The sequence below is a fragment of the Zophobas morio genome, unplaced genomic scaffold (genome assembly GCF_036711695.1).
Source record: "Zophobas morio isolate AGI-343-1 ecotype UQ-CSIRO unplaced genomic scaffold, CSIRO_AGI_Zmor_V1 ptg000006l, whole genome shotgun sequence".
NCBI lineage: Eukaryota > Metazoa > Arthropoda > Insecta > Coleoptera > Tenebrionidae > Zophobas > Zophobas morio.
Window position 1 is genome coordinate 6,973,922 of NW_026972111.1, and position 24,900 is coordinate 6,998,821.

The 24,900-nt window shown below is 32.7% G+C and overlaps 1 long non-coding RNA gene across 2 annotated transcripts; it reads left to right on the top strand.

Moving 5' to 3' along the window:
* Nucleotides 1–22: 22 nt before the first annotated feature.
* On the top strand, nucleotides 23–19,461 carry LOC135123035 (uncharacterized). 2 transcript variants are annotated; one of them, XR_010279524.1, is made up of 5 exons: nucleotides 23–146; nucleotides 4,621–4,837; nucleotides 4,905–4,963; nucleotides 5,011–5,161; nucleotides 19,117–19,461. It is a non-coding gene; the product is annotated as an uncharacterized LOC135123035 (long non-coding RNA). The 2 variants fall into 2 exon arrangements; XR_010279523.1 differs by lacking the exon at nucleotides 23–146 and having other exon boundaries at nucleotides 3,412–4,837.
* Nucleotides 19,462–24,900: the final 5,439 nt, after the last annotated feature.

The following is a 24,900-nucleotide window of genomic DNA, read 5'->3' on the forward strand; positions in this document are numbered from 1 at the left end:
AACTTTGACTACTTATGGTATTATAAGTGACAGTATCTGTATTTCACTGGATGTAGAGGACTGTAATATGGACGGGATGGTCTGATCATGCAGCCCAGTTAGTGCAGTTAAAAACAACAACAGAAGAGGATAATAAGGAGAACAGGGTAAGATACAGACAAATTAATAATATCGCCAATATAATGCATTTTAAAAAACTTATAAAACAAAAAAATGAGAAAATATCGATGACTGCAGTGACGTTGATTCCCAGCAAAATATGTTTTCCAGGTTGATAACTAGAGAGCGGATTTCTAGGTTTAATGCTTTTTGTGAAAAATGTAAGCACTTCAAAAATTTATTGAGACGTGTTAACACAAAAGAGCGACATTAAATTTGCATTAGAATTGGATTATTGGAGGATGCGTGTTTATGCAGGATGTGTTTATTAAAATTTAATCGGATTGTTCTGTAACAGGTTGTTCATTTTCCGGTGAGCGTTTTCCTCAGTTGTTACTAATTAATAATGGCTCATAATTTGTTGCTAAATCGGTTATTCCGGAGAATTAATTTTAGTGTCTGAAAGGAAATAATAAGTAATACGAGTACCACGTGTAGTTAGAATTATCGGGTAAACATTTAGTTTAACGAAAACTATGTTACCTGGCAGTCGAGCCATTTTTCTTTGTTAGTTTGATTGAACCAAATTTATAAAAGGTAACAGCGTTTGAGTGTTTTAAAATAAATGAAGAAATGATTACAAATGGATTAAATAAAAAAAAAAAAAACTGAAATGGCGCCTCGAGACTGGATAAAAAACACTGTCGATTAAATTTTCTTGCGGTTCTTCAGGCTATGAATCTTTATTAAAATTAAATTATTTGTTGCAATCTTTAGGTACATCGGAAAATGAAACATGTCAAATTCTACCCAGGTATAGGTATTAATGCTTTTTGTGAAAAATGTAAGCACTTCAAAGCTTTTTTATATCTGTAACTATGATACAATTTGGAGTCATTTGACACATTTTTTTTTTATGCTTATTTGCTTTTTTTTCAATTTTATGCATAGTAAAAGTTATACGCTTATTTAATGCTGTTTTCGACGAATATGAGTTTTAATGCATATTTTGTTCAAATGCCGGCCTTGTCGGGATGATAAATACTTGTTAGTTAGGCGTATCGTATCGTATGCATTTTACCTGGACTTGACCACTGAAGTACACTTACTCAAGACCCTTTCTGTGAATAGGTTCCGGTCGTTTGGGTAATAAAATTATATTATAGGATTGGAAAAATACTGCATAGATTTTATGACTTTAAATCCTTACTTCCGTTGATAATGAATTAAAGCTTTTAACCAGATGTTCTTTTTCGACATTTTGCGGCAAGACCGTTGAAGATTTTCTAAAAAAAAGGATTATTGTACCCAACTACCTACCTTAAAATTTTTCTAATGGAAACTTTTAAGTAAATGAACCGTTTATTTCACAACCATCAGTCTATCGCATCTGTCGTAGTACAGTGTTATACGTGGTTCTCCCTTGTTACATGTTGAGTTCTTTTTGGTAATATCACTAATATTTTAAAAGAATGCCGAAAGTAAAATCGACGCCGGATGAGTGGATAAGCGATTTTCCAGAATTAAAATTAGAAAACAACAAAATATTCTGCAGAGCTTGTGTGAAAACCGTAAGCCCACTAATTTTTTTTTATCTATTTTCCTTTGTTAATCCTGTATATGTACGTTGTTTTAGATTCAAAGTGAAAAAAAATATAACGTGACGCAACATGTCAGAACGACTCTTCATGTAGAAAGGAAGAAAATGTTTGAAGTTTCTAAAATTAAACAGCAGACCATACATGAATCTGCTGCATCTACTTCCACAAAAGATGAGCAGTTTCAGTTTAATTTCGATTTATGTAAAATGATGATCCGGTCCAATATACCTTTAAAAAAATTGGAGAAAGGCCCTCTTCAAGAATTCCTTGAAAAACACTGCAATCGACATATTCCGGTTGAAAGTACTCTCTGAAAAAATTATGTAGGCCTAGTGTTTCAGCAAGTTTACAACGAAATTAAACATCGCATTGGAGATAATTATTTATGGTTCGCTGTCGATGAAACAACCGATAGTTGTGGAAGATACGTGGCAAATTTAATTGTTGGAATCTTAAATGAAAATTTCCCTAGTCGAGGGCATGTAGTAAGTTTGAAAATGTTAGATAAAACAAATGGCAATACGATTACCAGATTTGTAAATGACAGTCTTACGTCACTATTTTTGCCAATAAAATTTTATTGATGATCTCGGATGCAGCTCGTTATATGTTGAAAGCAGGGAATAATCTAAAAATATTGTACCCCAATTTAATTCACTCTACTTGCATTGCCCATGGTTTAAACAGAGTGGCTGAAGGAATACGTTTGCAGTTTCCTACTGTTAATAAATTAGTGGCAAATGGTAAAAAGATTTTTGTTAAAGCCCCACTAAGAGTGCAACATTTTAAGGAAAAATTTCCAAACGTACCATTGCCCCCAGAGCCGATTATAACGAGGTGGGGAACATGGTTACAGGCCATATTTTATTATGACAAATTTATCAAAGAATTTGAGGAAGTAGTTACGGAGTTTAGCGAAGATTCTTCCCAATCGATTAAAGATTGCATAAATATTTTGGAAAACAAAGATTTGCGACAAGATCTAGCTTTTCTAAGAAGCAATTATCAATTCGTATGTGAGGTAATAGAAAAGTTAGAAAAACCCAACATGTTGTTGGTAGATGCCATAAACTTAGTGAAAGAATTTAAACAACAAGCAAACGCAGTAAGGGGTGATATTGGTACTAGAGTATCTCAAAAACTTGACGAAGTGTTAAATAAAAATGCAGGTTTTGGTGTTCTTTCCGACGTTGCTCGTGTTTTACAAGGCCAAAAGTTGGAAAATTTGGAGTTAGATTCAACATTAGTTGCAAAATTCAAATTTGCGCCAACAACAAGTGTTGATGTTGAACGCACATTCTCCAATTTTAAACACATTGTAAATGATCGGCGAAAAAATTTTACAGTGGACAACTTGGAACATATTACAATCATTAATTGTTTTAACGAAAACTGAAATACGTGTGTAAAATATAAAGTCTAGGATTATTGTAATAATATTTTATCCAAAGTTCTAAGAAGTGTTCTTTGATTTGTAATATGATTATGTTTTTAATGCTTTTTTGCTTAAAATAAAACTTTTTTATTGAAAATGTTGTGCTTATTTAAGGGCTTATTCTTAATTCTTTTTGTGCTTATAAATTCGCTCTCTATTGATAACTTATTACTTCAACATAGCGTTTCTAGTCAAATATAAAATCAATAGGAAACAAAAACCATAAAAATGTTGGATCACATCAGAATTAAAAAAATCAGCTCAAATATTAAGAGATCTTTTTGAACTTTCAAAAATAAGAGACGAAACAAATACAGATAATTATAGACAAGACAAAAAAACACATAAAAAAATCATTCAAGAAGCAAAATAAAAAATATAACAACATAAGATAGCTTGGGAAATAATAGGCAAAAAGAAAAAGGCTCGGGGACCTTAAAAGAGCTTAATACGATAATCATAGTTGTCCAAATGCATTGAATAAATACTTTAACACCGTTGCACAACAATGTAATACATATAATACAACTTCTACAGATTCTTTTGGAACAATTAAATCCAAAAAAGCTAATAGTTTCTCTTTTTCTTTAGAACCGGTTACAGAAAGAGAAGTCTTAAACACATTATATGGATTTGAAAAATAGTACAGCAAGTATACCAGATGAAATAAACTCAGTGCTTTTAAAACACGGTGCTACACAATTAACAAGAATACTAACAACTTTAATAAATAACTCATTTAAATCTGGTAAATTTCCGAGCTTGCTAAAAAATTCTAAAATTTTCCCTCTTTACAAAAAAAGATAATCCAACAAGAAGACCTTTGAAAAAACTATTGTAAAAAGACTAAGTATTTTTCTACACAAATTGGGGTTTAACCATTCAAATCAACACAGATTCACCAAGGGAAGGTCGACGTCAACTGCGATCATCGAATTTTTAGTTCATCTCTATGAAAATATCGACATTGCAATTTTTAAAGATTTGAGTAAAGCATTCGATCTTGTCAACCAACATATATTATTAGATAAGTTATGGCACAAAGGAATCAGGGGAGTAGCATGGGACTGGCTTAAAAGTTATCATGAAAACAGAACCCATTACGTCGAAATAAATGATTAAAAGTTGAGTACCAATAACTTTTTATTATAATGTACCTAACACTTTCCATCACTATAACTGTCCGCTGTTAACATCTTTTAAGCTACACAATTGTCTTGGTGTTAACTTAGGGATATATTTTATGTCAAGCTTAATAACAAAAGTGTAAAACTAATAACTCTGACATATTATTCCTAATTATGATACAAATTTTCTTTAGTTTATGTTTTCTTTCATTTGTATTTATTTATTTTATTTTATTTTGTTATGTATTACTGCATTGTGTTTCCACTGTAGATGTAGTTGTCTGTTGGAAAATGGTTATATATTATTATTATTAAAAAAAAATTGAACAATCCTAACCACAAAAATTTTGTTATTGAGGAGAACGTGTCAACGGAGGGCGCTACGAATTTCAGGGCAGCGGTAAAAAAAGTTGGCTTTACGTTGGAAGAACGAACACAAATACCAAGTGTAAGGATGTGACAAACTTCCTGGTCGAAAAATATCCCGGGAAGCAGTTTGTTGTAGAAAGGCCTGCGCGGATTTGGATTTCTTGGAAGATCATTTAAAACTCGATAATAACCTCAAGGTTCCTGAGGTCCGTACTTTTCATATAAATATCCAGTGCTTGTCAAACAAAATTGAATCATTATCTCTGTTTTTAGATCAATATAAGTTCGATGTGGTGTGCATTACGGAGCACTGGCAAACCTTAAATACTCTGGTATCATTTAATTTAATCAAATTTGACCTAATGTCAAACTATTGTAGGACTCAACATAAACATGGAGAAGTTGCAATCTTCGCAAGGAGTGGCGTCACTGTGTTTGCTTGGATAAATTTTCGTCCAATTTGGAAGCAGAATTCTGCGCTATCATCAACACGAAAACAGTGATTGCAGGAATTTATCGCACAGACCTAGGTAATTATAGCATATTTCTGGAAAAGTTTGAGGAAATGTTGGAGTTTGTATGTGTTAAATATAAAAAAAAATACTTTAAATCAGTACGGACTGAATGTAATGATTACTGAACCCATCAGAGTTCAGTAATCGTTAATCTTCTATTCTTCAAATTATTTTTTATCTCGAAATTTGTGAGTTAAATAATTTTAATATAAACTCAAGAAATTTTGGACAACGGAACTGTTACACATCAATAAAAACAGCTGTCGTTAGAGAAGATTTGTCTTCTGCATCAAATTTTATTCCACAAATAACATTTCGATTCAAGACGTTTAGAGAATTTGACATCTTCATTTTGTTAAAATGGTTAGATTGTAACAGATCCACATTTAATTTAGACGCAGCTCAAATTTGCCTTCTTGTTCACCAAAATCTTTAATGTGTTGCTCGTCAACCAAATCAGAAGTTAGTTTATATTTTTCAACAATCATTTGATAATTGGATGATTTTGTTTTGTACCAAACAGAGGCGGATCTAGACTGTTGGGGGCCTGATGCTATTATTTAATTGGGGCCCCATTTATGAATAGAAGTTTGTTAGAAGCATTTAATTTACACATTTTCAATACTTTAATATAAAAAAACAATAACAAAAAATACAAAAATAAAATGTAATAAACAAACACAAACAAATTATATAACAATTTTCTTTCTGAAGAAGAATCGACAGAGAACTTAGTCTTTCGTTTTTTATTGTCGATCTATATTTATTTTTAATAAAATTCAATTTATAAAAAGCTCTTTCAGCTTTACAACTGGTCACTGGCTGTGTCAAGAAGATCTTAACTACTGTGTACAGATTCGGGAAAATGTCCATAAGGTTTTTTTTAATAATGCAGTCGAGTATATCTGAACATGTTACAGTACGTTTCTGAGCTAAGTCAGCAGAAATTTTTAAATATTCCTTAAATTGTAAACATTCATTCTTCAATCCTAATTCGATGTCCTCATTGTAACACTGTAAAACACAGTCAACGCTGTCTTCGTCAATATGTGCTACATATTTGTTTGTAAGGTTCGTTAAAAATTTTAATTTCTTCCCTAATTCATTATATACATCTTTTCTTCTGGTGAGTTCGGTTATTAAAGTGTCCAACAATCGATTAACTTCCACGAGAAATTTCTCACGTCCTTGTAGTGGACTGGTACCTGTTGTGCCGTCCGAATATTTATAAATTTTAATCCTATTCTTCGCATTACTATAATTTTCTTCCACTTTACTGCTAAAACCCCTTCACTCACAATTTAATTTCTAATTAGATTTTTCTCTAAGAGATTTGATAAATATTTCTAAAGATGTTATTAGTGCAAGGCCTTCACACAAATCTAATCCAGGTTTTTGTAACTTTTTACTGACTTTGCTAATTCTTTCAAGAAGTTCTTCCCAGACGACAGTCAATATACTTTACTTTATTACGGGATATACCCAAAAACCTTCAACAATATAGCGATTTCGAGTTTGTATAGCTTACCTAATATTTTTCTCTTCCATCTTGCAGTCATTTTTTTTCTAAATTATCATTAATAATAGTTTCTAATATGGTTACAATTAAGCTACAACTTGTTTTTAACGCGTGAACAGCGTCGTATCGACTTGACCATCTAGTTTGACTCAAACCTTTAACTGAAAGTGGCAGTTTTGCATGTTGATTTAACAAATTCCACCGGTGGGGTGAAGTCGAAAAAAACACGTACAGTTGTTGTACAACCCCAAAGTAGCTGATTACATCGGGTACGACACTTGCAGCTTCGACTCCTACCAAATTTAAAGAGCGAGCTGCACATGGTACATAATATGCGAACTTGGTAATTTCCTTAGCACGTGCTTGAAGTCCATTATATTTTCCACTCATTGCCGCAGCATTGTCATAAGACTGCCTTCGACAATTTTCTTTTAAAAATAAATGTAGTGTATTAAATAAATTTTTTCCTGTGTGACTGTCAATTGTTATAAATGATAAAATTCTTTCAAAAATTTTTCCTTGGGAAGTGTATATCAAAATAATTGCCAGTTGGTCCGTTTGTTACAAATCTGGAGTAGAATCCACAATAATTGAATAATATTTTGTATCTGCATCGTTTATGTCCTAAATAGTTTTTTTTCTTACTTCAGTTGCCATTATGTCGATTATCTCTTCATAAACCGTTTTAGACAAGTAACTTGCAACTAGTTGTTCGGTTTGGCATTTTACTACATACTGTTTCAAAAAAGGATCAAATTCCGCAATAAGTTCCATAAGTCCCATAAAATTTCCATTACGTGTTGAACCCCATTTTTCATCATGTCCTCTAAATGACAATGCTCTTTCACTTAAAAATTTAATAACTGCCACAACTCGCATCAGAACATGGTAATAGTATTCACAGTCAGTTTTTATTTTTCCTGAAGATGCCTGTCAACAACGTTTTTGTTTTCTTTGCGGGATAACCAGGGTAACAGCGCCTTTTTATGATCCTGAGATTCTTCATGACTGTCCAAAAGTACGAACTATGTTTGCCCAATCTGAATAACCACTCAGTAAAGATGTTTGTGTTCTGGAGAATAATTTGCACACTAAACAGAAAACACATCCTTTGCTTTTCGAATAGGATAACCAAGATCTGGTTAATTGTTGCCCATTTTTTAAACGTTTCAGAAAATATTTATTTGTAAATTGTCTGCTCTGTCCCTTATAATTCCTGATAGACTCAGAGTAAATATTGTCTTCCCTTTTATTTTGAAAAAACGAGCTTTCTTTTGATAGGCAACTTCCGATAAAATTTTTATTAATAAAATTCGGCCATTTGACATTTTCGTGGAATTGTCCTAACTATTATTATTATTATTATTATACAAATTAGCATGCCCCTGGCTATTATAAAATTCTATCTGCAAAACCGTTGTCAAATTGTGCAAGTAAATAGAACTAATCGAATATTGAAAAGGCTTAACTAGTAGTGCCACAAGGAAGTGTCCTCAGTCCGCTACTTTTGTTACATACATAAATGATTTATATTTTCATCTACTTCCTGACAGATTTGTATATTTTGCCGATGATACAACACTCGTGTGTTCTGACAATCTAATATATCAACTGGAGTTGAAATCTATAAATTTTCAACAGGACTAACCGATCATTTTGGGAACTGATTTCACCATCTATTCTAATGAAAATAATGCTTCATCTGTAAATACGATGTTTTGTAAAATGTTTTCATTATTGTTAATTGAATTAAATAGTATTTCGCAAAAATACGTTCTTTTAATTTTGTCTTCTGGACTTAGTTGTTGGTGATTTCTGAATTTATAAGGTTTTTATTTAAACTCTTTCAAAACTTTGTGAATTGAAGACCGAAAAATGTCAAACTAGTTGCTTGTCCTTGTTAACGAAGACATTGGATTTTCTTCGGCTTAACACACGATGTTTTATTGTACTTCTTCAGTTATAGTCTTTGCCATTTCTATTGAAACACCACTTGTTGATCGTAAATTTGGCAACGTTCATATTCACACAATTTTCTAAATAAAAGCCGTTGTCAATCAACCGAAAGCTGTTACCAATTGGCAAATTTTAAGCAAAATCAACAGATGGTGTTTCAATAGAAATGGCAAAGACTTTAGGACATAAAATTTATTGGAGATCAAAATTGACAAATAGAATTACTGTGAACGTCAAAATTAACTACTACGTATCTAAATATGTTTGTACATTTTAGAAAAATAAAATATAAAAGAGTTACATATGAGATATGTATTTTGTCTTGCATTGAAATTACTATAATTCTCACCATGTACTTTGAGTAGTTGACAAGTTTGTATATATTTTTTTCTTTATCGGTTTATCACGTAGATTTGATGTGATATTGGTTGCATATGTCCGTGTATAAAAATAATTTGGCCCTAAAATAAAGGATAAATCACCAGATAAAGGATTTGAGATTTCTGATCAATAGGCTTCGGATTTTAGAGGTCGTTAAAAAATGAATAAAAGGAGACATTTTTAGGTCCCAAAATTGACGAATTAGGTTATAAAAATCTTAGTTTAGGTTAAAAACCTGGAGGAAAAAATATTTGCTCAACGAAAAAGCATACATCAAAAAAATATATACTTAAAAAAACATTAAACAAAACATTATAGAAACAAATATTTGGTGTAACGAACAAAAAAATGATTAAATAAATAAACGATCTATAGTTACGTCCACTAATTCTAAGTTATCGCAAAAAAAATGATGATCAAATTAAAGCAAGTCGCATTTAACAAAAAATAAAATATTAATGCAGGTAATTAAAATGAGTTGCATAAGCAAACTATATATTTCTCAAAATTTTCGATTATAAATTTACACCTTTGATCGCTTAAAACACATTTAAGTTTTGAAAACGTGTGTTCCACATCACAAGAAGTGATGGGTGCAAAATTAAATATTGAACAATTTACGTTTTCATTTATGTATGGATTGTTGGTAGCATTTCCATTACCACAAATTACATTATTTACTGAAGATATAAAATCGTATCCTGGATTCTTTTTTAATAGAGAACATAATTTTTGGAACGCCATTGCCCCCACCTTTCCTGGTGTGTTTTTTAAAGATGTATACACTTTTTCCACAATTTCCATACTTTGGTTTAATTTTAAACCTATAATTTCTAATTGTTCTATTGCATCAGCAATAATTTTAAAGTGAGTTTTAATGTACAAGAGTTCATTTTTAACGTTTGCTTTATTCGGGAACTCTTGAACTTTTTTAATGCTTTGTGCATCTGTGGCTTCAAATGACATTACAACCTAAAAATATTCAATATACGAATGATAGTAAAAAACCATTATATATTTACTGACTTGTTTTAAAACATCAAAGTGTTCTGCATAAACAATGCTACTTGAATCCAAGTGCCCCACCTGGTTAATACAGGTTCAGGTGGGAGAGGTGTATTTGGTAAACTGTTTTTATAAAATTCTACTCTTATTGGAGCTTTTAAAAAGATTTTCTTAACATTGCTAATTATCCCATCGACATCTAGATAATTCAATCTAATTGTTTCAGACACTAAATGTAACCTATGTGCCATACATGTTAAGTTTTGATGATGTATGAAGCACCATCTGATACAAACCATTTAACTTTTTTGTGTTAAGTTCCTTTTGGCCACAATAAAGCTACAAATTAACAAATAAATAAATTATAACAATTTCAATGCTTAAAATTATCAATAGCACACCCAATGATTCGTTTATAAATCTCGAGATTGTGTTGTTATTAGTTTTATCAAGCTGCTTCAAAGCTAGTAGAAATGGACGGCCAGCTTCTTCAGAAGATAAGTTTCCAATTACTAAATGGGCTATGTATCTTTCTAATCTGTCCGTCGTCTCATCGACGTTAATCCATATATCATTACTGCCAATAGAATTTCTAATTTGTTTAATTACCTGTAAATTATAAAATTTATGTTAAAAAGTTTTAAAATAAAAATTCTAGTGCTCACCATATCCTAATCTTTTGGTAAATATTTTTTTCTCAGAGTGCTTTCTGAGAGTAAATGCCTTCCTGTATATTTATGCATAAAATTTTTAAACTCAAGGCAACTAACTTTATTCCATGAAATATTTGCTGCGGTAAATGCCCTACATAAATCGGTGCAAAATTGCGTAAAATCATTGTCGGAACTAATGTTTAATAAAGTCTGTTTACTGGATTTATTCTCGTTCTTTTTATGTGCATCGCCACTGCCTGATTTTTTTTCGCACTTAAACTAGGAAACAAAAATGTGAACATAATTCAAGCTTCAGTATTTTAAATGTTTACTTAGAACTATTGCACATACTTTGCAGAATAACTCATTGTCTTTGGTTGAAGAAGGAAATTGAAAATTAGTGTCCAAATTATTCTCTAACTATAATTTGATTTTACCTTTCATGGATGATTTTATCTTAGGCATTTTGAGGATTCTTTACTGTATGCACAAAAATCAAAACCGGCCCCAGCACACTCACTAACACGCAAAGACACTCACTATCACCAACAATAAACTTCTAAAATAAAATGCTTTTTCAGAGATTCACCTACTTCCGGCTATAATATAAATAAAATGCAGGCCAGCGTTGTCAGTTGGCGACACCAACCCGTACCATTAAACTAAAGGGCGTTGTTTACAACCCATTTTTAAACGATCTGCCAGCCAAAGCAATGAATTCACGAAAATCTCTATTGTGCAAGCATGTCCGCTTCGTTGGTCGTGGAATCCTATTTTAAACCTTTTAAAATTTACAATTAGGTCGTTTAATTAACACTTTAGGTCTCTAACGGTAAATTAGGCATTTTAGGTAGTAATAAATGGACGTTAAATAAACAGAATTTTTTAAATTCGGATAAATATATAAATTTCGCTGCAATGCCTGAAGTAGATATAAAAAGGCAAAAAACTTAAGATCCGAAAACTACTGATCAATTACACAATACTTTTCTTCCGTATGTGTTAATAGCTCCACTGTTGATTTCGATGGTGTTGAAGAAAATAACTTCAAAGTTTTTGACAATGGCATCACAATTATTTTTTTAAGAAGGCGATGAATGTAGGGCGACGTTGTCACATGTTATCGCTTTCTTATTTAAGGACTCTTTATTGGCTGACGTTTTTTATTACCTTCATTAGATTTGAAAGAAATATGTAATATACAAACGAAATTGTACATTTTTATGATCACATGTTTTCTTTTTCAACATTTTCATTTGGGTCTAAATTTTTGAACACAGTTTTGAATCACAAAAACCGACGTTCCCTAACATTAATTTGATTTTTTAATACCATTTTGACCTTTCCTTTAGCCGACAGACATTTGACATTTACATAACCAACTACATTCATATCCGTTGACACGGATAGGTGGTATTCCAGCTTAGAGATAATTTACAAAAAATGATTCATAATTATATTTAACTGACACATAATGATATCCATCAGGAGGTAAGTTAAGAGCACATATTATTTCTACATTTATCAAGTACCTCTTAAAGCACAGTGTATTTTTATATTTCTTTAAACCGGTTGAAGCGAATACGACATTTTATATGCAATATTTAGTGATTTCTGATGATATAAGTAATGTTACCTTTGTATATCGAGGCACTATGATTTGAAAATTTTCGGAACCTTACCTGAAACAAAACAAAAAATTATTAAATATGTTGCCCACTCGATATTTTCACACGTTAAACTGAGTATTTTGTCTCAAAATGTAGAAAATAGTGACACAATGACATACAATACTACCAATTGATATCAATAATTGAAAAAAAACTTAATTATTGTCCCAATGTTAACATTTCAAAACCGCCTACCCGTATTGAAACGTTTTTTCTCCTCGCTAGCGTAAATGATTTGTTTAGGCCACCAGACCTCTCAACTAATTCCCGAAGGCAATAAACAGGAAACGTCCCCGGTCTTTTACGAAGTCGACAACTAAGCCTTCCAGAACACAGAATCCATTTGTTGAATGAATTTATGTAGCTTGTTATGCACGTTCAGCAGCGGCAGTTTTTAGAGCAAGCCGCCTCACTTGCTTGTAGGCGACTCACATACAATTGGTTGATTTTCAATCAGGCTTCTTCATTCATCCACTAACTCGCACACACTTTATTGCCGGAGACGTTTCCCATGTCAATAATGCGGAATTTGTGTCGGATGGAGTTCTAAACGAGGAAGATTCTGTTAGGTCTGGGTGGATTTTCCCATCTTTAAGAAATTGACGCGTCTCGAACCGTGTACACGGACAGTTACGTCGGACGCGATTCAGACTCAGTCTTGCTACTAAATTTGTAGCGATTGTAGGATTTATCGTTTGAGTTAATAAACGGAAAATAATTCATTGTGAAAGGATTTTATTAAATAAATACTAAAACAAAAATTGAAGGTTGGTGAATTTTCGGTATAGCACGATCTAGAGAAAGTTCTGCTTTAACACTTTTTTAATGATAAATGTATCAATTATTTAGTTCAAAATATATCCTAAAATAGGCGATTAAAACGGGGGATTTAGGGCTGAAAAATGTCAATAGGGTCGTTCTAGGAAACATTTTTCTGCCGAAAATTTAGAAAAATATCTAAGTTGTTGTGTTGTTGTGTATTTAACAGTTTAGATATTTTTTATATTATTCTTTATTTCATTGAAATGTAATAACTGAAAATTATTCTAAACCTAATAATAATAATGTATTTTGTTTTTTTTTAACATAGTAACTTGATTAACATATATAACAGTCTTGCCTCCCTAATTTCAGAATTCAAATCAGTAAAATATTTAAATTACAAAATAACCTCAGACTGGTTTCTTAATTCTATTAGATCGATGTATCGCGGGCTGTACGCTTGTTTCACGACCCATTAATATTGTTGTTCAAGTTGATCATCTTTTTGAACAATAACTGGTAGTGACTCGACACCTGCCAGTACGATATGTTCTTCTGTTGACCAAATTTCTTTCTCTTGAATGAGCTCTTGATTTAGTGTGTTTTCTGTTGATTGAATCAGACTGTTGATGTTTCTTTGGTGCGACAGTTGTCAGTTTGGTGATTCTTTTTTCCACAATGTAAGCATAATCCGGATAGATATAATTCTTGTACATTTATCCTTCAACCTGTTACTTTTGAAGATTTTTGACGTGAAGATCTATTCTGATTATATTTTGATTCTGATTGTCCTTTAGTAAAACCAATTTTATTAACATTATTTGACGCATGTGATGAGTTGTTATAAACTTCTCGATTTTGACTTCTTGAAGCTTCGATTGCCATCGTTGTTTCTAATGCTTCATCAAAGGAGGCGTTTGTTAATTGAAGAATTCTTTCTCTAATGCTCGAGTCTTGTAGTCCTCGGATAAGCTGAGTTCGTAGTAACATGTGGATCACAGATTTCGAACAAGTTAAACAAGGAGGTACTTTTTCTTTACATTCCGTTTTGAATTCACAATTTTTAATTAATTCTTTCACTCCTGCAAGGAATGTAGAAATTGATTCACCTGGTTGTTGAACTCTTGAAAAGAATTTATGTTAAAAAACATTTTTCTTGGATGCAAAATGATTTCTTACAAGATCCATTAATTCTTGGTAGGTTATTGTAGCTGGTAGTTCTGGAGAGATCAAACTTGTAATTTGTAATGTCTGCTGCCCAAACAATGTATTAATACCACAACTTTGGCATCACTAGTTTCTTTGTCGTTTTTATGCAAATCTCTTGATTTGAAAAAATTTTCTAGTCTTTGACTGTAACTCTCAAAATTTTCAACGCTTTCATCAAATCCGTCGAAAGTTATAGCCTAGGTCTGCAAAACTTCTTATAAACTTGCAGTCGTTTTCGTAATTGATACCAAAACATTCGTGAATCTAGATGAACTCCCGAGAAGTTAGCAGATTCTGTTTCATTGATCCCCGGAGGAAATATTCTTGAAGAAAAATAGCATTTTTTTGTTTTAGATTTATTTAACACTAGATTTTGCTCAGCAAAAAAGTGCGTTAAACAACATTCTTTTTCTTCTAGTGTGTATTGTAATTTAGTAACGTTAAAATCTGATGCTAAAAAAGTAGTATGATCTGCGTTAAGACTAGTTCACTATAGAAAAAAGCACTGTGAGCGTCATTAATATAGATGAGGAAAAAGACCGACCCTTGAGGAACACCAGAATAGATTTCAAGATCAGTGGAATGATCGTTTTCCAGTGCCACTGACTGACATCTGTTTGACAAATAAAATGTTAGCAAATTCAATTCAGATCGAACAATGTTGTACGATGCCAGTTAACCAGTTTACGTATTAGTAGTTCAACAGACAAACAGTCGAATGCTTTCGACAAGTCGCAAAACAAAGCTCCCATATAATATTATTAGAGAGCGGATTTATAAGCACAAAAAAATTAAGAATAATCGCTTAAATAAGCACAACATTTTCAATAAAAAAGTTTTATTTTAAGCAAAAAAGCATTAAAAACATAATCATATTACAAATCAAAGGACACTTCTTAGAACTTTGGATAAAATATTATTACAATAATCGTAGACTTTATATTTTACACACGTATTTCAGTTTTCTTTAAAACAGTTTATGATTGTAATTTGTTCCAAGTTGTCCACTGTAAAATGTTTTCGCCGATCATTTAAAATGTGTTTAAAATTGGAGAATGTGCGTTCACATCAACACTTGTTGGCGCAAATTTGAATTTTGCAACTAATGTTGAATCTAACTCCAAATTTTCCACCTTCTGGCCTTGTAAAACACGAGCAACGTCGTAAAGAACACCGAAACCTGCATTTTTATTTAACACTTCGTCAAGTTTTTGAGATACTCTAGTACCAATATCACCCCTAACTGCGTTTGCTTGTTGTTTAAATTATTTCACTAAGTTTATGGCATCTACCAACATGTTGGGTTTTTCTAACTTTTCTATTACTTCACATACGAATTGATAATTGCTTCTTATAAAAGCTAGATCTTGTCGCAAATCTTTGTTTTCCAAAATATTTATGCAATCTTTAATCGATTGAGAAGAATCTTCGCTAAACTCCGTAACTACTTCCTCAAATTCTTTGATATATTTGTCATAATAAAATGTGGCCTGTAACCATGTTCCCCACCTCGTTATAATCGGCTCTGGGGGCAATGGTATGTTTGGAAATTTTTCCTTAAAATGTTGCACTCTTAGTGGGGCTTTAACAAAAATCTTTTTACCATTTGCCACTAATTTATTAACAGTAGGAAACTGCAAACGTATTCCTTCAGCCACTCTGTTTAAACCGTGGGCAATGCAAGTGGAGTGAATTAAATTAGGGTACAATATTTTTAGATTATTCCCTGCTTTCAACATATAACGAGTTGCATCCGAAATCATCAATAAAATTTTATTCCGGTTATTGCATTTGGCAAAAATAGTGACGTAAGACTGTCATTTACAAATCTGGTAATCGTATTGCCATTTGTTTTATCTAACAATTTCAAACTTACTACATACCCTCGACTATGGAAATTTTCATTTAAGATTCCAACAATTAAACTTGCCACGTATCTTCCACAACTATCGGTTGTTTCATCGACAGCGAACCATAAATAATAATTAATTATCTCCAATGCGATGTTTAATTTCGTTGTAAACTTGCTGAAACACTGGGCCTACATAATTTTTTCGGAGAGTACTTTCAACCGGAATATGTCGATTGCAGTGTTTTTCAAGGAATTCTTGAAGAGGGCTTTTCTTCAATTTTTTTGAAGGTATATTGGACTGGATCATCATTTTAGATAAATCGAAATCTGACATGTTGCGTCACGTTATATTTTTTATCACTTTGAATCTAAAACAACGTACATATACAGGATTAACAAAGGAAAATAGATAAAAAAAAAATAGTGGGATTACGGTTTTCACACAAGCTCTGCAGAATATTTTGTTGTTTTCTAATTTTAATTCTGGAAAATCCCTTATCCACTCATCCGGCGTCGATTTTACTTTCGGCATTCTTTTAAAATATTAGTAATATTACCAAAAAGAACTCAACATGTAACAAGGGAGAACCACGTATAACACTGTACTACGACAGATGCGATAGACTGATGGTTGTGAAATAAACGGTTCATTTACTTAAAAGTTTCCATTAGAAAAATTTTAAGGTTGGTAGTTGGGTACAATAATCCATTTTTCTAGAAAATCTTCAACGGTCTTGCCGCAAAATGCCGAAAAAGAACATCTGGTTAAAAGCTTTAATTCAATATCAACGGAAGTAAGGATATAAACTCATAAAATCTATGGACTATTTTTCCAATCCTATAATAAAATTTTATTACCCAAACGATCGGAACCTATTCACAGAAAGGGTCTTGAGTAAGTGGACTTCAATGGTCAAGTCCAGGTAAAATGCATACGCTACGATACGGTTAACTAACAAGTATTTGTCATCCCGACAAAGCCGGCATTTGAACAAAATATGCATTAAAACTCATATTCGTCCAAGAAAGCATTAAATAAGCATATAAGTTTTAATATGCATAAAATTGAAAAAAAAGCAAATAAGCATAAAAAATATGTGTCAAATGACACCAGATTGTATCATAGTTACAGATATAAAAAAGTTTTGAAGTGCTTACATTTTTCACAAAAAGCATTAAACCTAGAAATCCGCTCTCTAAATATTATTCTCAAAAGCATAATTAATTTTTGAAACAAGATGAGAGACAGCAAGTGATGTGGATTTGTTTTTCCCAAATTCAAACTGTGTCTCACAATAAAGATTGTTTGTTTCGAAATAGTGTGTTAGTTGGATTTGAAGGCACGTCTCCAAGATTTTACTTAATATGGGAGTTATGGAGATGGGTCTGTAATTATTAAGTAGTTTTGAATCACCTTTTTTGAGAATAGGAATTACTTTAGATTTTTTCAAAACTGACGGACAAATACCAGTTTGAATGCAGTGATTAAAAAGAGTAGTTAAAGGGTAGACAATAAGGTTTTTAATACATTTAATAATTTTTGAATTTAGGCCATAAATATCTTTTGCTGGAGAATTTTTTAATTGAGAGATGATATCACGGATTTAATTGTAAGATAATTTGCTAAAGGCAAATTTACTACTCGGTAGTTCAAATGTTGAAGATCTGTAGTTATTTAGGTCTGTTTTATCCGGTAAATCCTGAGTTAATTCAGTTGGTATATTGGCAAAATAGTTATTAAAATCATTCTTAGCAGGGAATTTCAGGTAATACAGTATTAACTAAATGTTTAACTAACGCCCAAATCGCTCTAGAATGGTTATTAGCTTTTAAGGTGTAATCATCATGGGCTCGTCGCCTGGCTTTTTTTATTTCAAATCTATAAGTTCTTTTAAGATGCTTAATTTGCTGACCAACATCTGCATCTTTTGTTAATCGATAGCCGTGATAAAGAAAATCTATTTGGTTGCGCATGTTTTTTAAGTTATTATTAAACCAATATATGTTAAGAGATTTTGAATTTGAACTTACTTTCCGCGATGGAAAATGTCTATTTGCAGTTGCCATTTTATTATAAAAAGTAAATAGACCTAATGAAGTATTGGATTTATAATTTTTTCGACTTTCAAATTACAAAAGCACATACACATATTGAACAAGATGCCACTGTGGTCAGACATATATATTAGATATAGTTCAGGACATAACTGGATACATAGTCTTCCCTGTAAGTTTGTTAAAAACTTGTCTAAACAAGACTTTAAACTCTGGGTTAATGCACAATATAGAATAAATTGAAAGATGAAAATGAATTAGAAAATTCCCTCATATTGCTACTGGGTTTTATAAAATCAATATTGAAGTCGCCAGTGAACACTAAGGCACGAGATGAAGCACACACTTTCTCAAATAGGACATTCATAACACTTAAGAATATATTCTTATCACCTGTCTGTAGGTCTGTAGATAACAACAACAAGTAAATTAAGTACCTGTGATTCAATTCCAGATAGTTCAACGTGATTTTCTATTGTTAAAGATAATATATCTCTGCTCACAAAATACTTAAAATATGAAGAATGGGCAAAAATGGCAACAACGCCATGAGTGGTTGAAAATCTGCAGAAAAAACTTATTAATTTATAACTGTCTAAAATTACGTTTGGTAGGTATTGATTCAGCCGACTGGAATCAATGTTCAGAGATACAGATTATAGAAAATTTAGGAAATAATGCATTAATTTCTGGTACTTTAGTACACAAGCTCTGCACGTTTTGATGGTATACCCAAAAATTTATGTGGTTTCTGTGGGGACTGTAGTTGGTGGAAAATTTTTAGTCTGTTTTTACGTGATTGACTTATTTAAGCGGTAATCTTGTGAGTGGAAATCAGTTGATGTACTTGCTTTCAATCTAGACCAATTATTATCTTTAGTTATTAGTTCATTATTTGTTGTTTGCAGGGGTATTAATGGAGCAGAATCCAAGTTAGTTGGCAGAGAAGATTCGTGTCATCCTTATGAAGCAGAGATGGAGATTTCTTAGGTTCAGTGGAAATAGCTGTATCATCATTTTCCGATTCAGATTCACTATTATCATCTATACGGCGATGAGAATCAGAAAAATCAGAAAAACGCCGGAAATTTCTTGCAGCTTTATTTATATTACCGATATCACCTGGTTGATTATAAGTGAAAGTGTGTGTGTTATCAGCTATTGTTTTTAGACCTACACATGACATTCGTCTTTCCCGCACATCAGAATTTTCTTCTTTATAAGTGGACGAAATAGAATTCATAGGTAACACAGGTCTTACTTTTTGTAACTACTGCCTTAGAGTTGTCAGATCTTGCTATAGTAAGCTCAGGAGTGTTGTCCGCGCTTCTATCAACGCTTTGCAGTTGCTAATTTCTTCACGAAGGTTGATATTAGCTTCACTGCACTCACAACCACAGTTAAAGTTTTCAGAGAAATCACTAAGACATTGAGTGATAACATTTCGTATATTAACATCGTAAGTAACTGATTTTTTAAATTTAGGTGACATTTGTATCCACAATACATTCCCACAATAGAGCACTCCGAGCCAGGCATCCAGATAGAAGAAGTCATAGAAGCTATGAAGTCGTTGAAAAATGGGAAGGTGGCAGGTGCGGACATGGTAAGACCAGAGATGATCAAATATGCGAGATAGAAGGGGGAAAACCACTTATACAGAATCATACGAAAGGCATGGTCAATGAAAAAGGTACCGGAAGACTGGACAACTGCTGTGATTGTTCCGATATACAAAAAAGGCGATCATAAAGAATGTGAAAATTACAGAGGAATATACTTTCTGTATAAATACTTACGTAATATTTAGTGTAGTAGCAAAAATGTAAGAGAGGATCCTGGAAAAAAGAATATATACAAAGCGACATTATTCCGGATCATACTGTGCAGGAACCCATCTTTACGTTAAGACAATACATGAAATCATCTAGCACCGAAGAAAAATGTTTTAGCTGAACAACATAAATTCTTTTCAAGAGTTCAACAACCAGGTGAATCAATTTCTACATTCGTTGCAGGATTGAAGGAATTAATTAAAAATTGTGAATTCAAAACGGGGTGTAAAGAAAAAGAACCTCCTCCTTTTACTTGTTCGAAATCTGTGATCGACATGTTACTACGAGCTCAGTTTATCCGAGGACTCCAAGATTCCAGCATTAGAGAAAGAATTATTCAATTAATAAACGTCTCCTTTGATAAAGCATTAGAACCAGCATTGGCAATTGAAGCTTCAAGAATTCAAAATCGAGAAGTTTATAACAACTCATCATATCCGTCAAATAATGTTCATAAAATTGGTTTTACTAAAGGACAATCAGCATCGAAATACTATAATCAAAATAGATCTTCACGTCAAAAATCTTCAAAAATAACAGCTCGAAGCATAAATTTACAAGAATTGGGTCTATCCGGATTATGCTTACATTGGAAAAAAGAATCATCAAACTGACAACTGTCACATCAAAGAAAAATTTCACTGTAATTTCTGTCGAAAAAAAGGGCACACAAATAAAGTATTATTTCAAAAAAATCGACAAAATGTCAAAAACGTCGACATCGGTTCAAATTCCTCTGTTGATGAAGAATTTCAAATAAATAATATTATCGATATCTTCAATACCTCTTCGTCAGCTTATGAACCAAGAATGTTCATTACAGTACAAATTCTTGGCAAACCAGTTAAATTTGAGTGTGATACCGGCAGTCCAGTCGGCATCATTTCAAAGAAAATCTTTGATGCATTGAATCTTAAAGTGACTCTTCGTAGTACAAACATTCAATTTCGTTCATATACAAAACAAATATTTAAACCTCTGGGTTACATACGAATACCTGTTACATATAAAAAGAAGAAGTTCATGGGAGTTTTATCTGTCGTTTCTGATTATGGTACAGCCATTATGGGAAGAAGACGGATTCGAAACCTACAGATAAGTCTTCATGACTTTTATTCTATTTTTAATTCTCAGCCATCAATATCAGAAATTTTCAATCAATTCAGCGACATTTTTTCAACCAAAAGTTGGTAAAATTCCAAACTATCAATGCTCTTTATCTCGTGAGCAGAAATTATTCAAAACATGGTTTATGCAAGTATGGAATAATTACAAACTGCATTGGTAATCTACACTATTTAGTAGAACTAGATCATGGTTATGTAATTAAGCGTCATTACAATCAACTTGGTTCCTGTAATGTGGAGAAGAACGCACTGAAACAGGTTTTGGCACTACCTTGGATCTAGAAGTTGATAAGGGTTCTCCAAACACCAACATTCTGATTCAATCAACACCAAACACACTAAAGCAAGAGCTCATTCAAGAGAAAGAAATTCGGTCAACAGAAGAACATATCGTATCGGTGGATTAAAAAATGTATCTTTGTGAAATAGGATTTAACAAAACATTTATCTTTGTTTAGAAAGAGTTCATTACTGACTGATCAGTTATACAATCTGTTTAGATTATTCTGAAGATGCACACTCATCTATTGTTTTAACTTTGCAGATTAGTGTGAGATCGTCAGCACACATAAGACACTCTACATCAATTTGTTGTCCAGCAGAGACCCTTGCGGCAGCCCCAAGGTTTGACGAAACTTGCTACAGGAAAAGCCCTGATAATACACATATTGATATCTTTCATGTAGATATGATGTGAAGAGATTAATCAAGTCATTCGAGAAACCAAAAGAATGTAATTTAAGCAATAATTTTTTTTTGATGTGATCAAATACTTTAGAAAACTCTGTATATATGCAGTCCACCTGACTACGCTGATCTAAATAGTCTGAAAGAAACTGTGTTTTTAAAAATAAGTTTGTGGTTGTTTACTTTACCTTTCTAAAACCATGTTGATTTGAGGACAAATAAGTGGAAACGTGATTACATATTCAAGAATGAAGCAGGATTTCAAATATTTTTGCAAAATTGTTAATAATTGTGATTGGACGATAATTTGTTATGTCACTTGTGCTATTTTTCTTGTGGAATGCTGTAATGTTTGAGAATTTCCACTTTTCTGGAAAAATAGATGTTCTTAATATCAAATTAAAAATAACAGACAACGGTTCACATAAAACTGACGCACAATCACGAAAGAAAAATGAAGGCATTGCATCTGGACCAGCTGTTAAAGTTGGCTTAAGTTTTTTAATCGAATTGCAAATTTTTCTGGAATCAACATTTTTAACATATAAGATGTTTCTATTTAAACTACTTAAGTTTTGCTAAAATACTACAGAGTTGCTGTTATTATCTTTTTTGAATGATTAAACACTTTACTTTATTGCGGTGCATTTTAAATATTTCAAAAGATTCAAGTGATTTATCATGTTTGTACTTTATCCAAGTTTTGTGTTTTTGTTTAAGATTAACTATAATTTCTTTGTTAAACCATTCTGGGTAGTTTCTGGTTGGCTGCCTTTTCTTAGGCACAAAAGAATTGAAGATTTTATTCAACTTGTCATAAAGTAATTCAACACCCTGTTCACATCTGTTATGGAGTTTAGAAAGGAGAAGTCAGTTTCCGCTATGTTGCGATATAAGGATGGAAAATCAATGGCTTCAACCGTGTTGAGATTGTAGATAAAATTTGAAACATTTCGGGTGTTGCTTCTTACCGAGCAGAGAACAAACTGGAGTGTTGCGCGTACGCGGCGTAATATAAATACGCGTCACGCTCCCCCACCATTTGGATAGCAGTGGAGAGGGAAATCTAGTGTGGGGCAACAGGCGGGAAAATTGAAACACCATGTGCTATCCAGATGCAAACAGCAACACAGACTTCGTTAGGTTCTACAAATCAAAATCCAGAAGAAGTGAATGTACAACACCGAATTTCGCTCTGCTTATTCCTGAAAAAGACATTTATCTTTTAAAGGTCCTCACTTTTCATCATCTGCTCTTTAAATGCTGTTCCTCCCACTCGTTCCTTTCCGAAAAGTGACATCATTGCCCCCATTACGGAACCAAAAGGCGTTACAACAACGCATTAAAATGATTTGTGTCGTACCATACCGGTTAGTTTCATCAACAAAGACTCCGCGAAAGCAGCAAGAGCGTTTGATAACAGCACACTAAATCATAAGTGTAATTATTTAGTTGGCCGCAAGCTTTCAGGCAATAAATCGTGAACTTCCGCCAAAGTGTGTGCATATTAACTCGTACCGGATCATTTGCTTTCCACGTCCTACAACCGAGTCAGCCGATCCGGCTGCACTTTACGGATTTAATAGTTGTGGCATCGAAAAAAACGCGGAAGGTTATTTACACCGTACGAAGCGTGAATTTCACATGAAAACCTGAATTTTCGTATTCTATCGTCTGCAGAATCCGACTAAACCTGAAATCACAATTCCCCACGACACCGTTAAAAATTAAAATACGTAAGATATTCACACCCACTTCCGTCTCGTGGCACGAACCCATCGGGAGCCAGTTTGGGAGAATTCGCACCAGCCGCCGCCCAGCGATGGATGCTTCTAGTAATTATTATAATGCGGCTCTAATTCTATGCTCGCTGGCTATGAATAAACAACAGAGCCGTAATTACCGTTGTTATATTTTAAAAAGCGCTTCTTATTTTTAATGGAAAACGGGTAATTGGTAGCCTGCAGAGATTCAATTTTACTACGGCACATCTGCCTCTAACGATGCATTCTTTGGATTCAGTGGAAATTGGTGTGGAGCGTGCAAGGTGGGGCTATAAAGAGCAAACGGACGCGGTTTGATCGGCAGTGCGTGCAACTTTTTATTTATGCAGGTGGAAGGCCAACGGTTCTGACTCGACGTGGGGCTCGGAAGCTGCAATACAGCAAAACTGAAAAACGGACAAGTTGTGGTTTACGTTTTGGAAGAAGTGGACATGAATTGCTTCTATATTGTAGGCAAAATTTAAAAAAATTTCTAAAAGTGACAAATTTTTGTTCTACTCAGTTAACGGGTGTTCATATAAAAAGTTAACTTTGACATTTTAGTAGAAGGAAACGCAGCGAAAATTTCGCCTGTTTCTTGTGTTTACTGTATCCGGTTTTCAAAATCATTTGCATGGACTTTAATTGATTAAAGAAATTAAAACGCGCAACTTCGATAAACGGAGTACTACAGAAGGATAATGCGTACGTTGTGACGGAGTTGAATGATCTCTAATGCAATAATAACAAGAAAATAAGTAGCCAGAAGTAATTATTATAACTAGAGTAAAATCTTGTTTTATTATTTTCTAAATTGGCGTGCTTGTTGAAGTATTTACCGAGCAATAATTTGTAATGTTTTGTAATGTTAGACCAATTATTACTAGTTTTTTGCATTGCGTATTATACAGTAGCTAATAATTATTTCTTATAGTTAAAATATTTTGGACACCTTACCGTCTAATTAAATTATTTTATAATTGATACATTCATGTTTTGCAGTTGCAATATGTAATTTAGCAGTGTCGCCAACCTTAGCGTTCGCAATTTATTTGATTTTTTTGTTCTTGGTTTGTCTGAAATAATTATTAATTCTTCGAAATGTGCACAGTGCACATATGCAATTTGCCTCCGGCGACCCGGAAAGAAAGAATGGAAAAGGAAATTCGAAAACGATCTCTGCTATGGGTATTGTCATAAATACAGTGCATCTTTTTTAAAAGTGGCCATAGGGATACCAGCCAGCTTGTAAAAATAGACATTTACCTGACGTTTCTAAA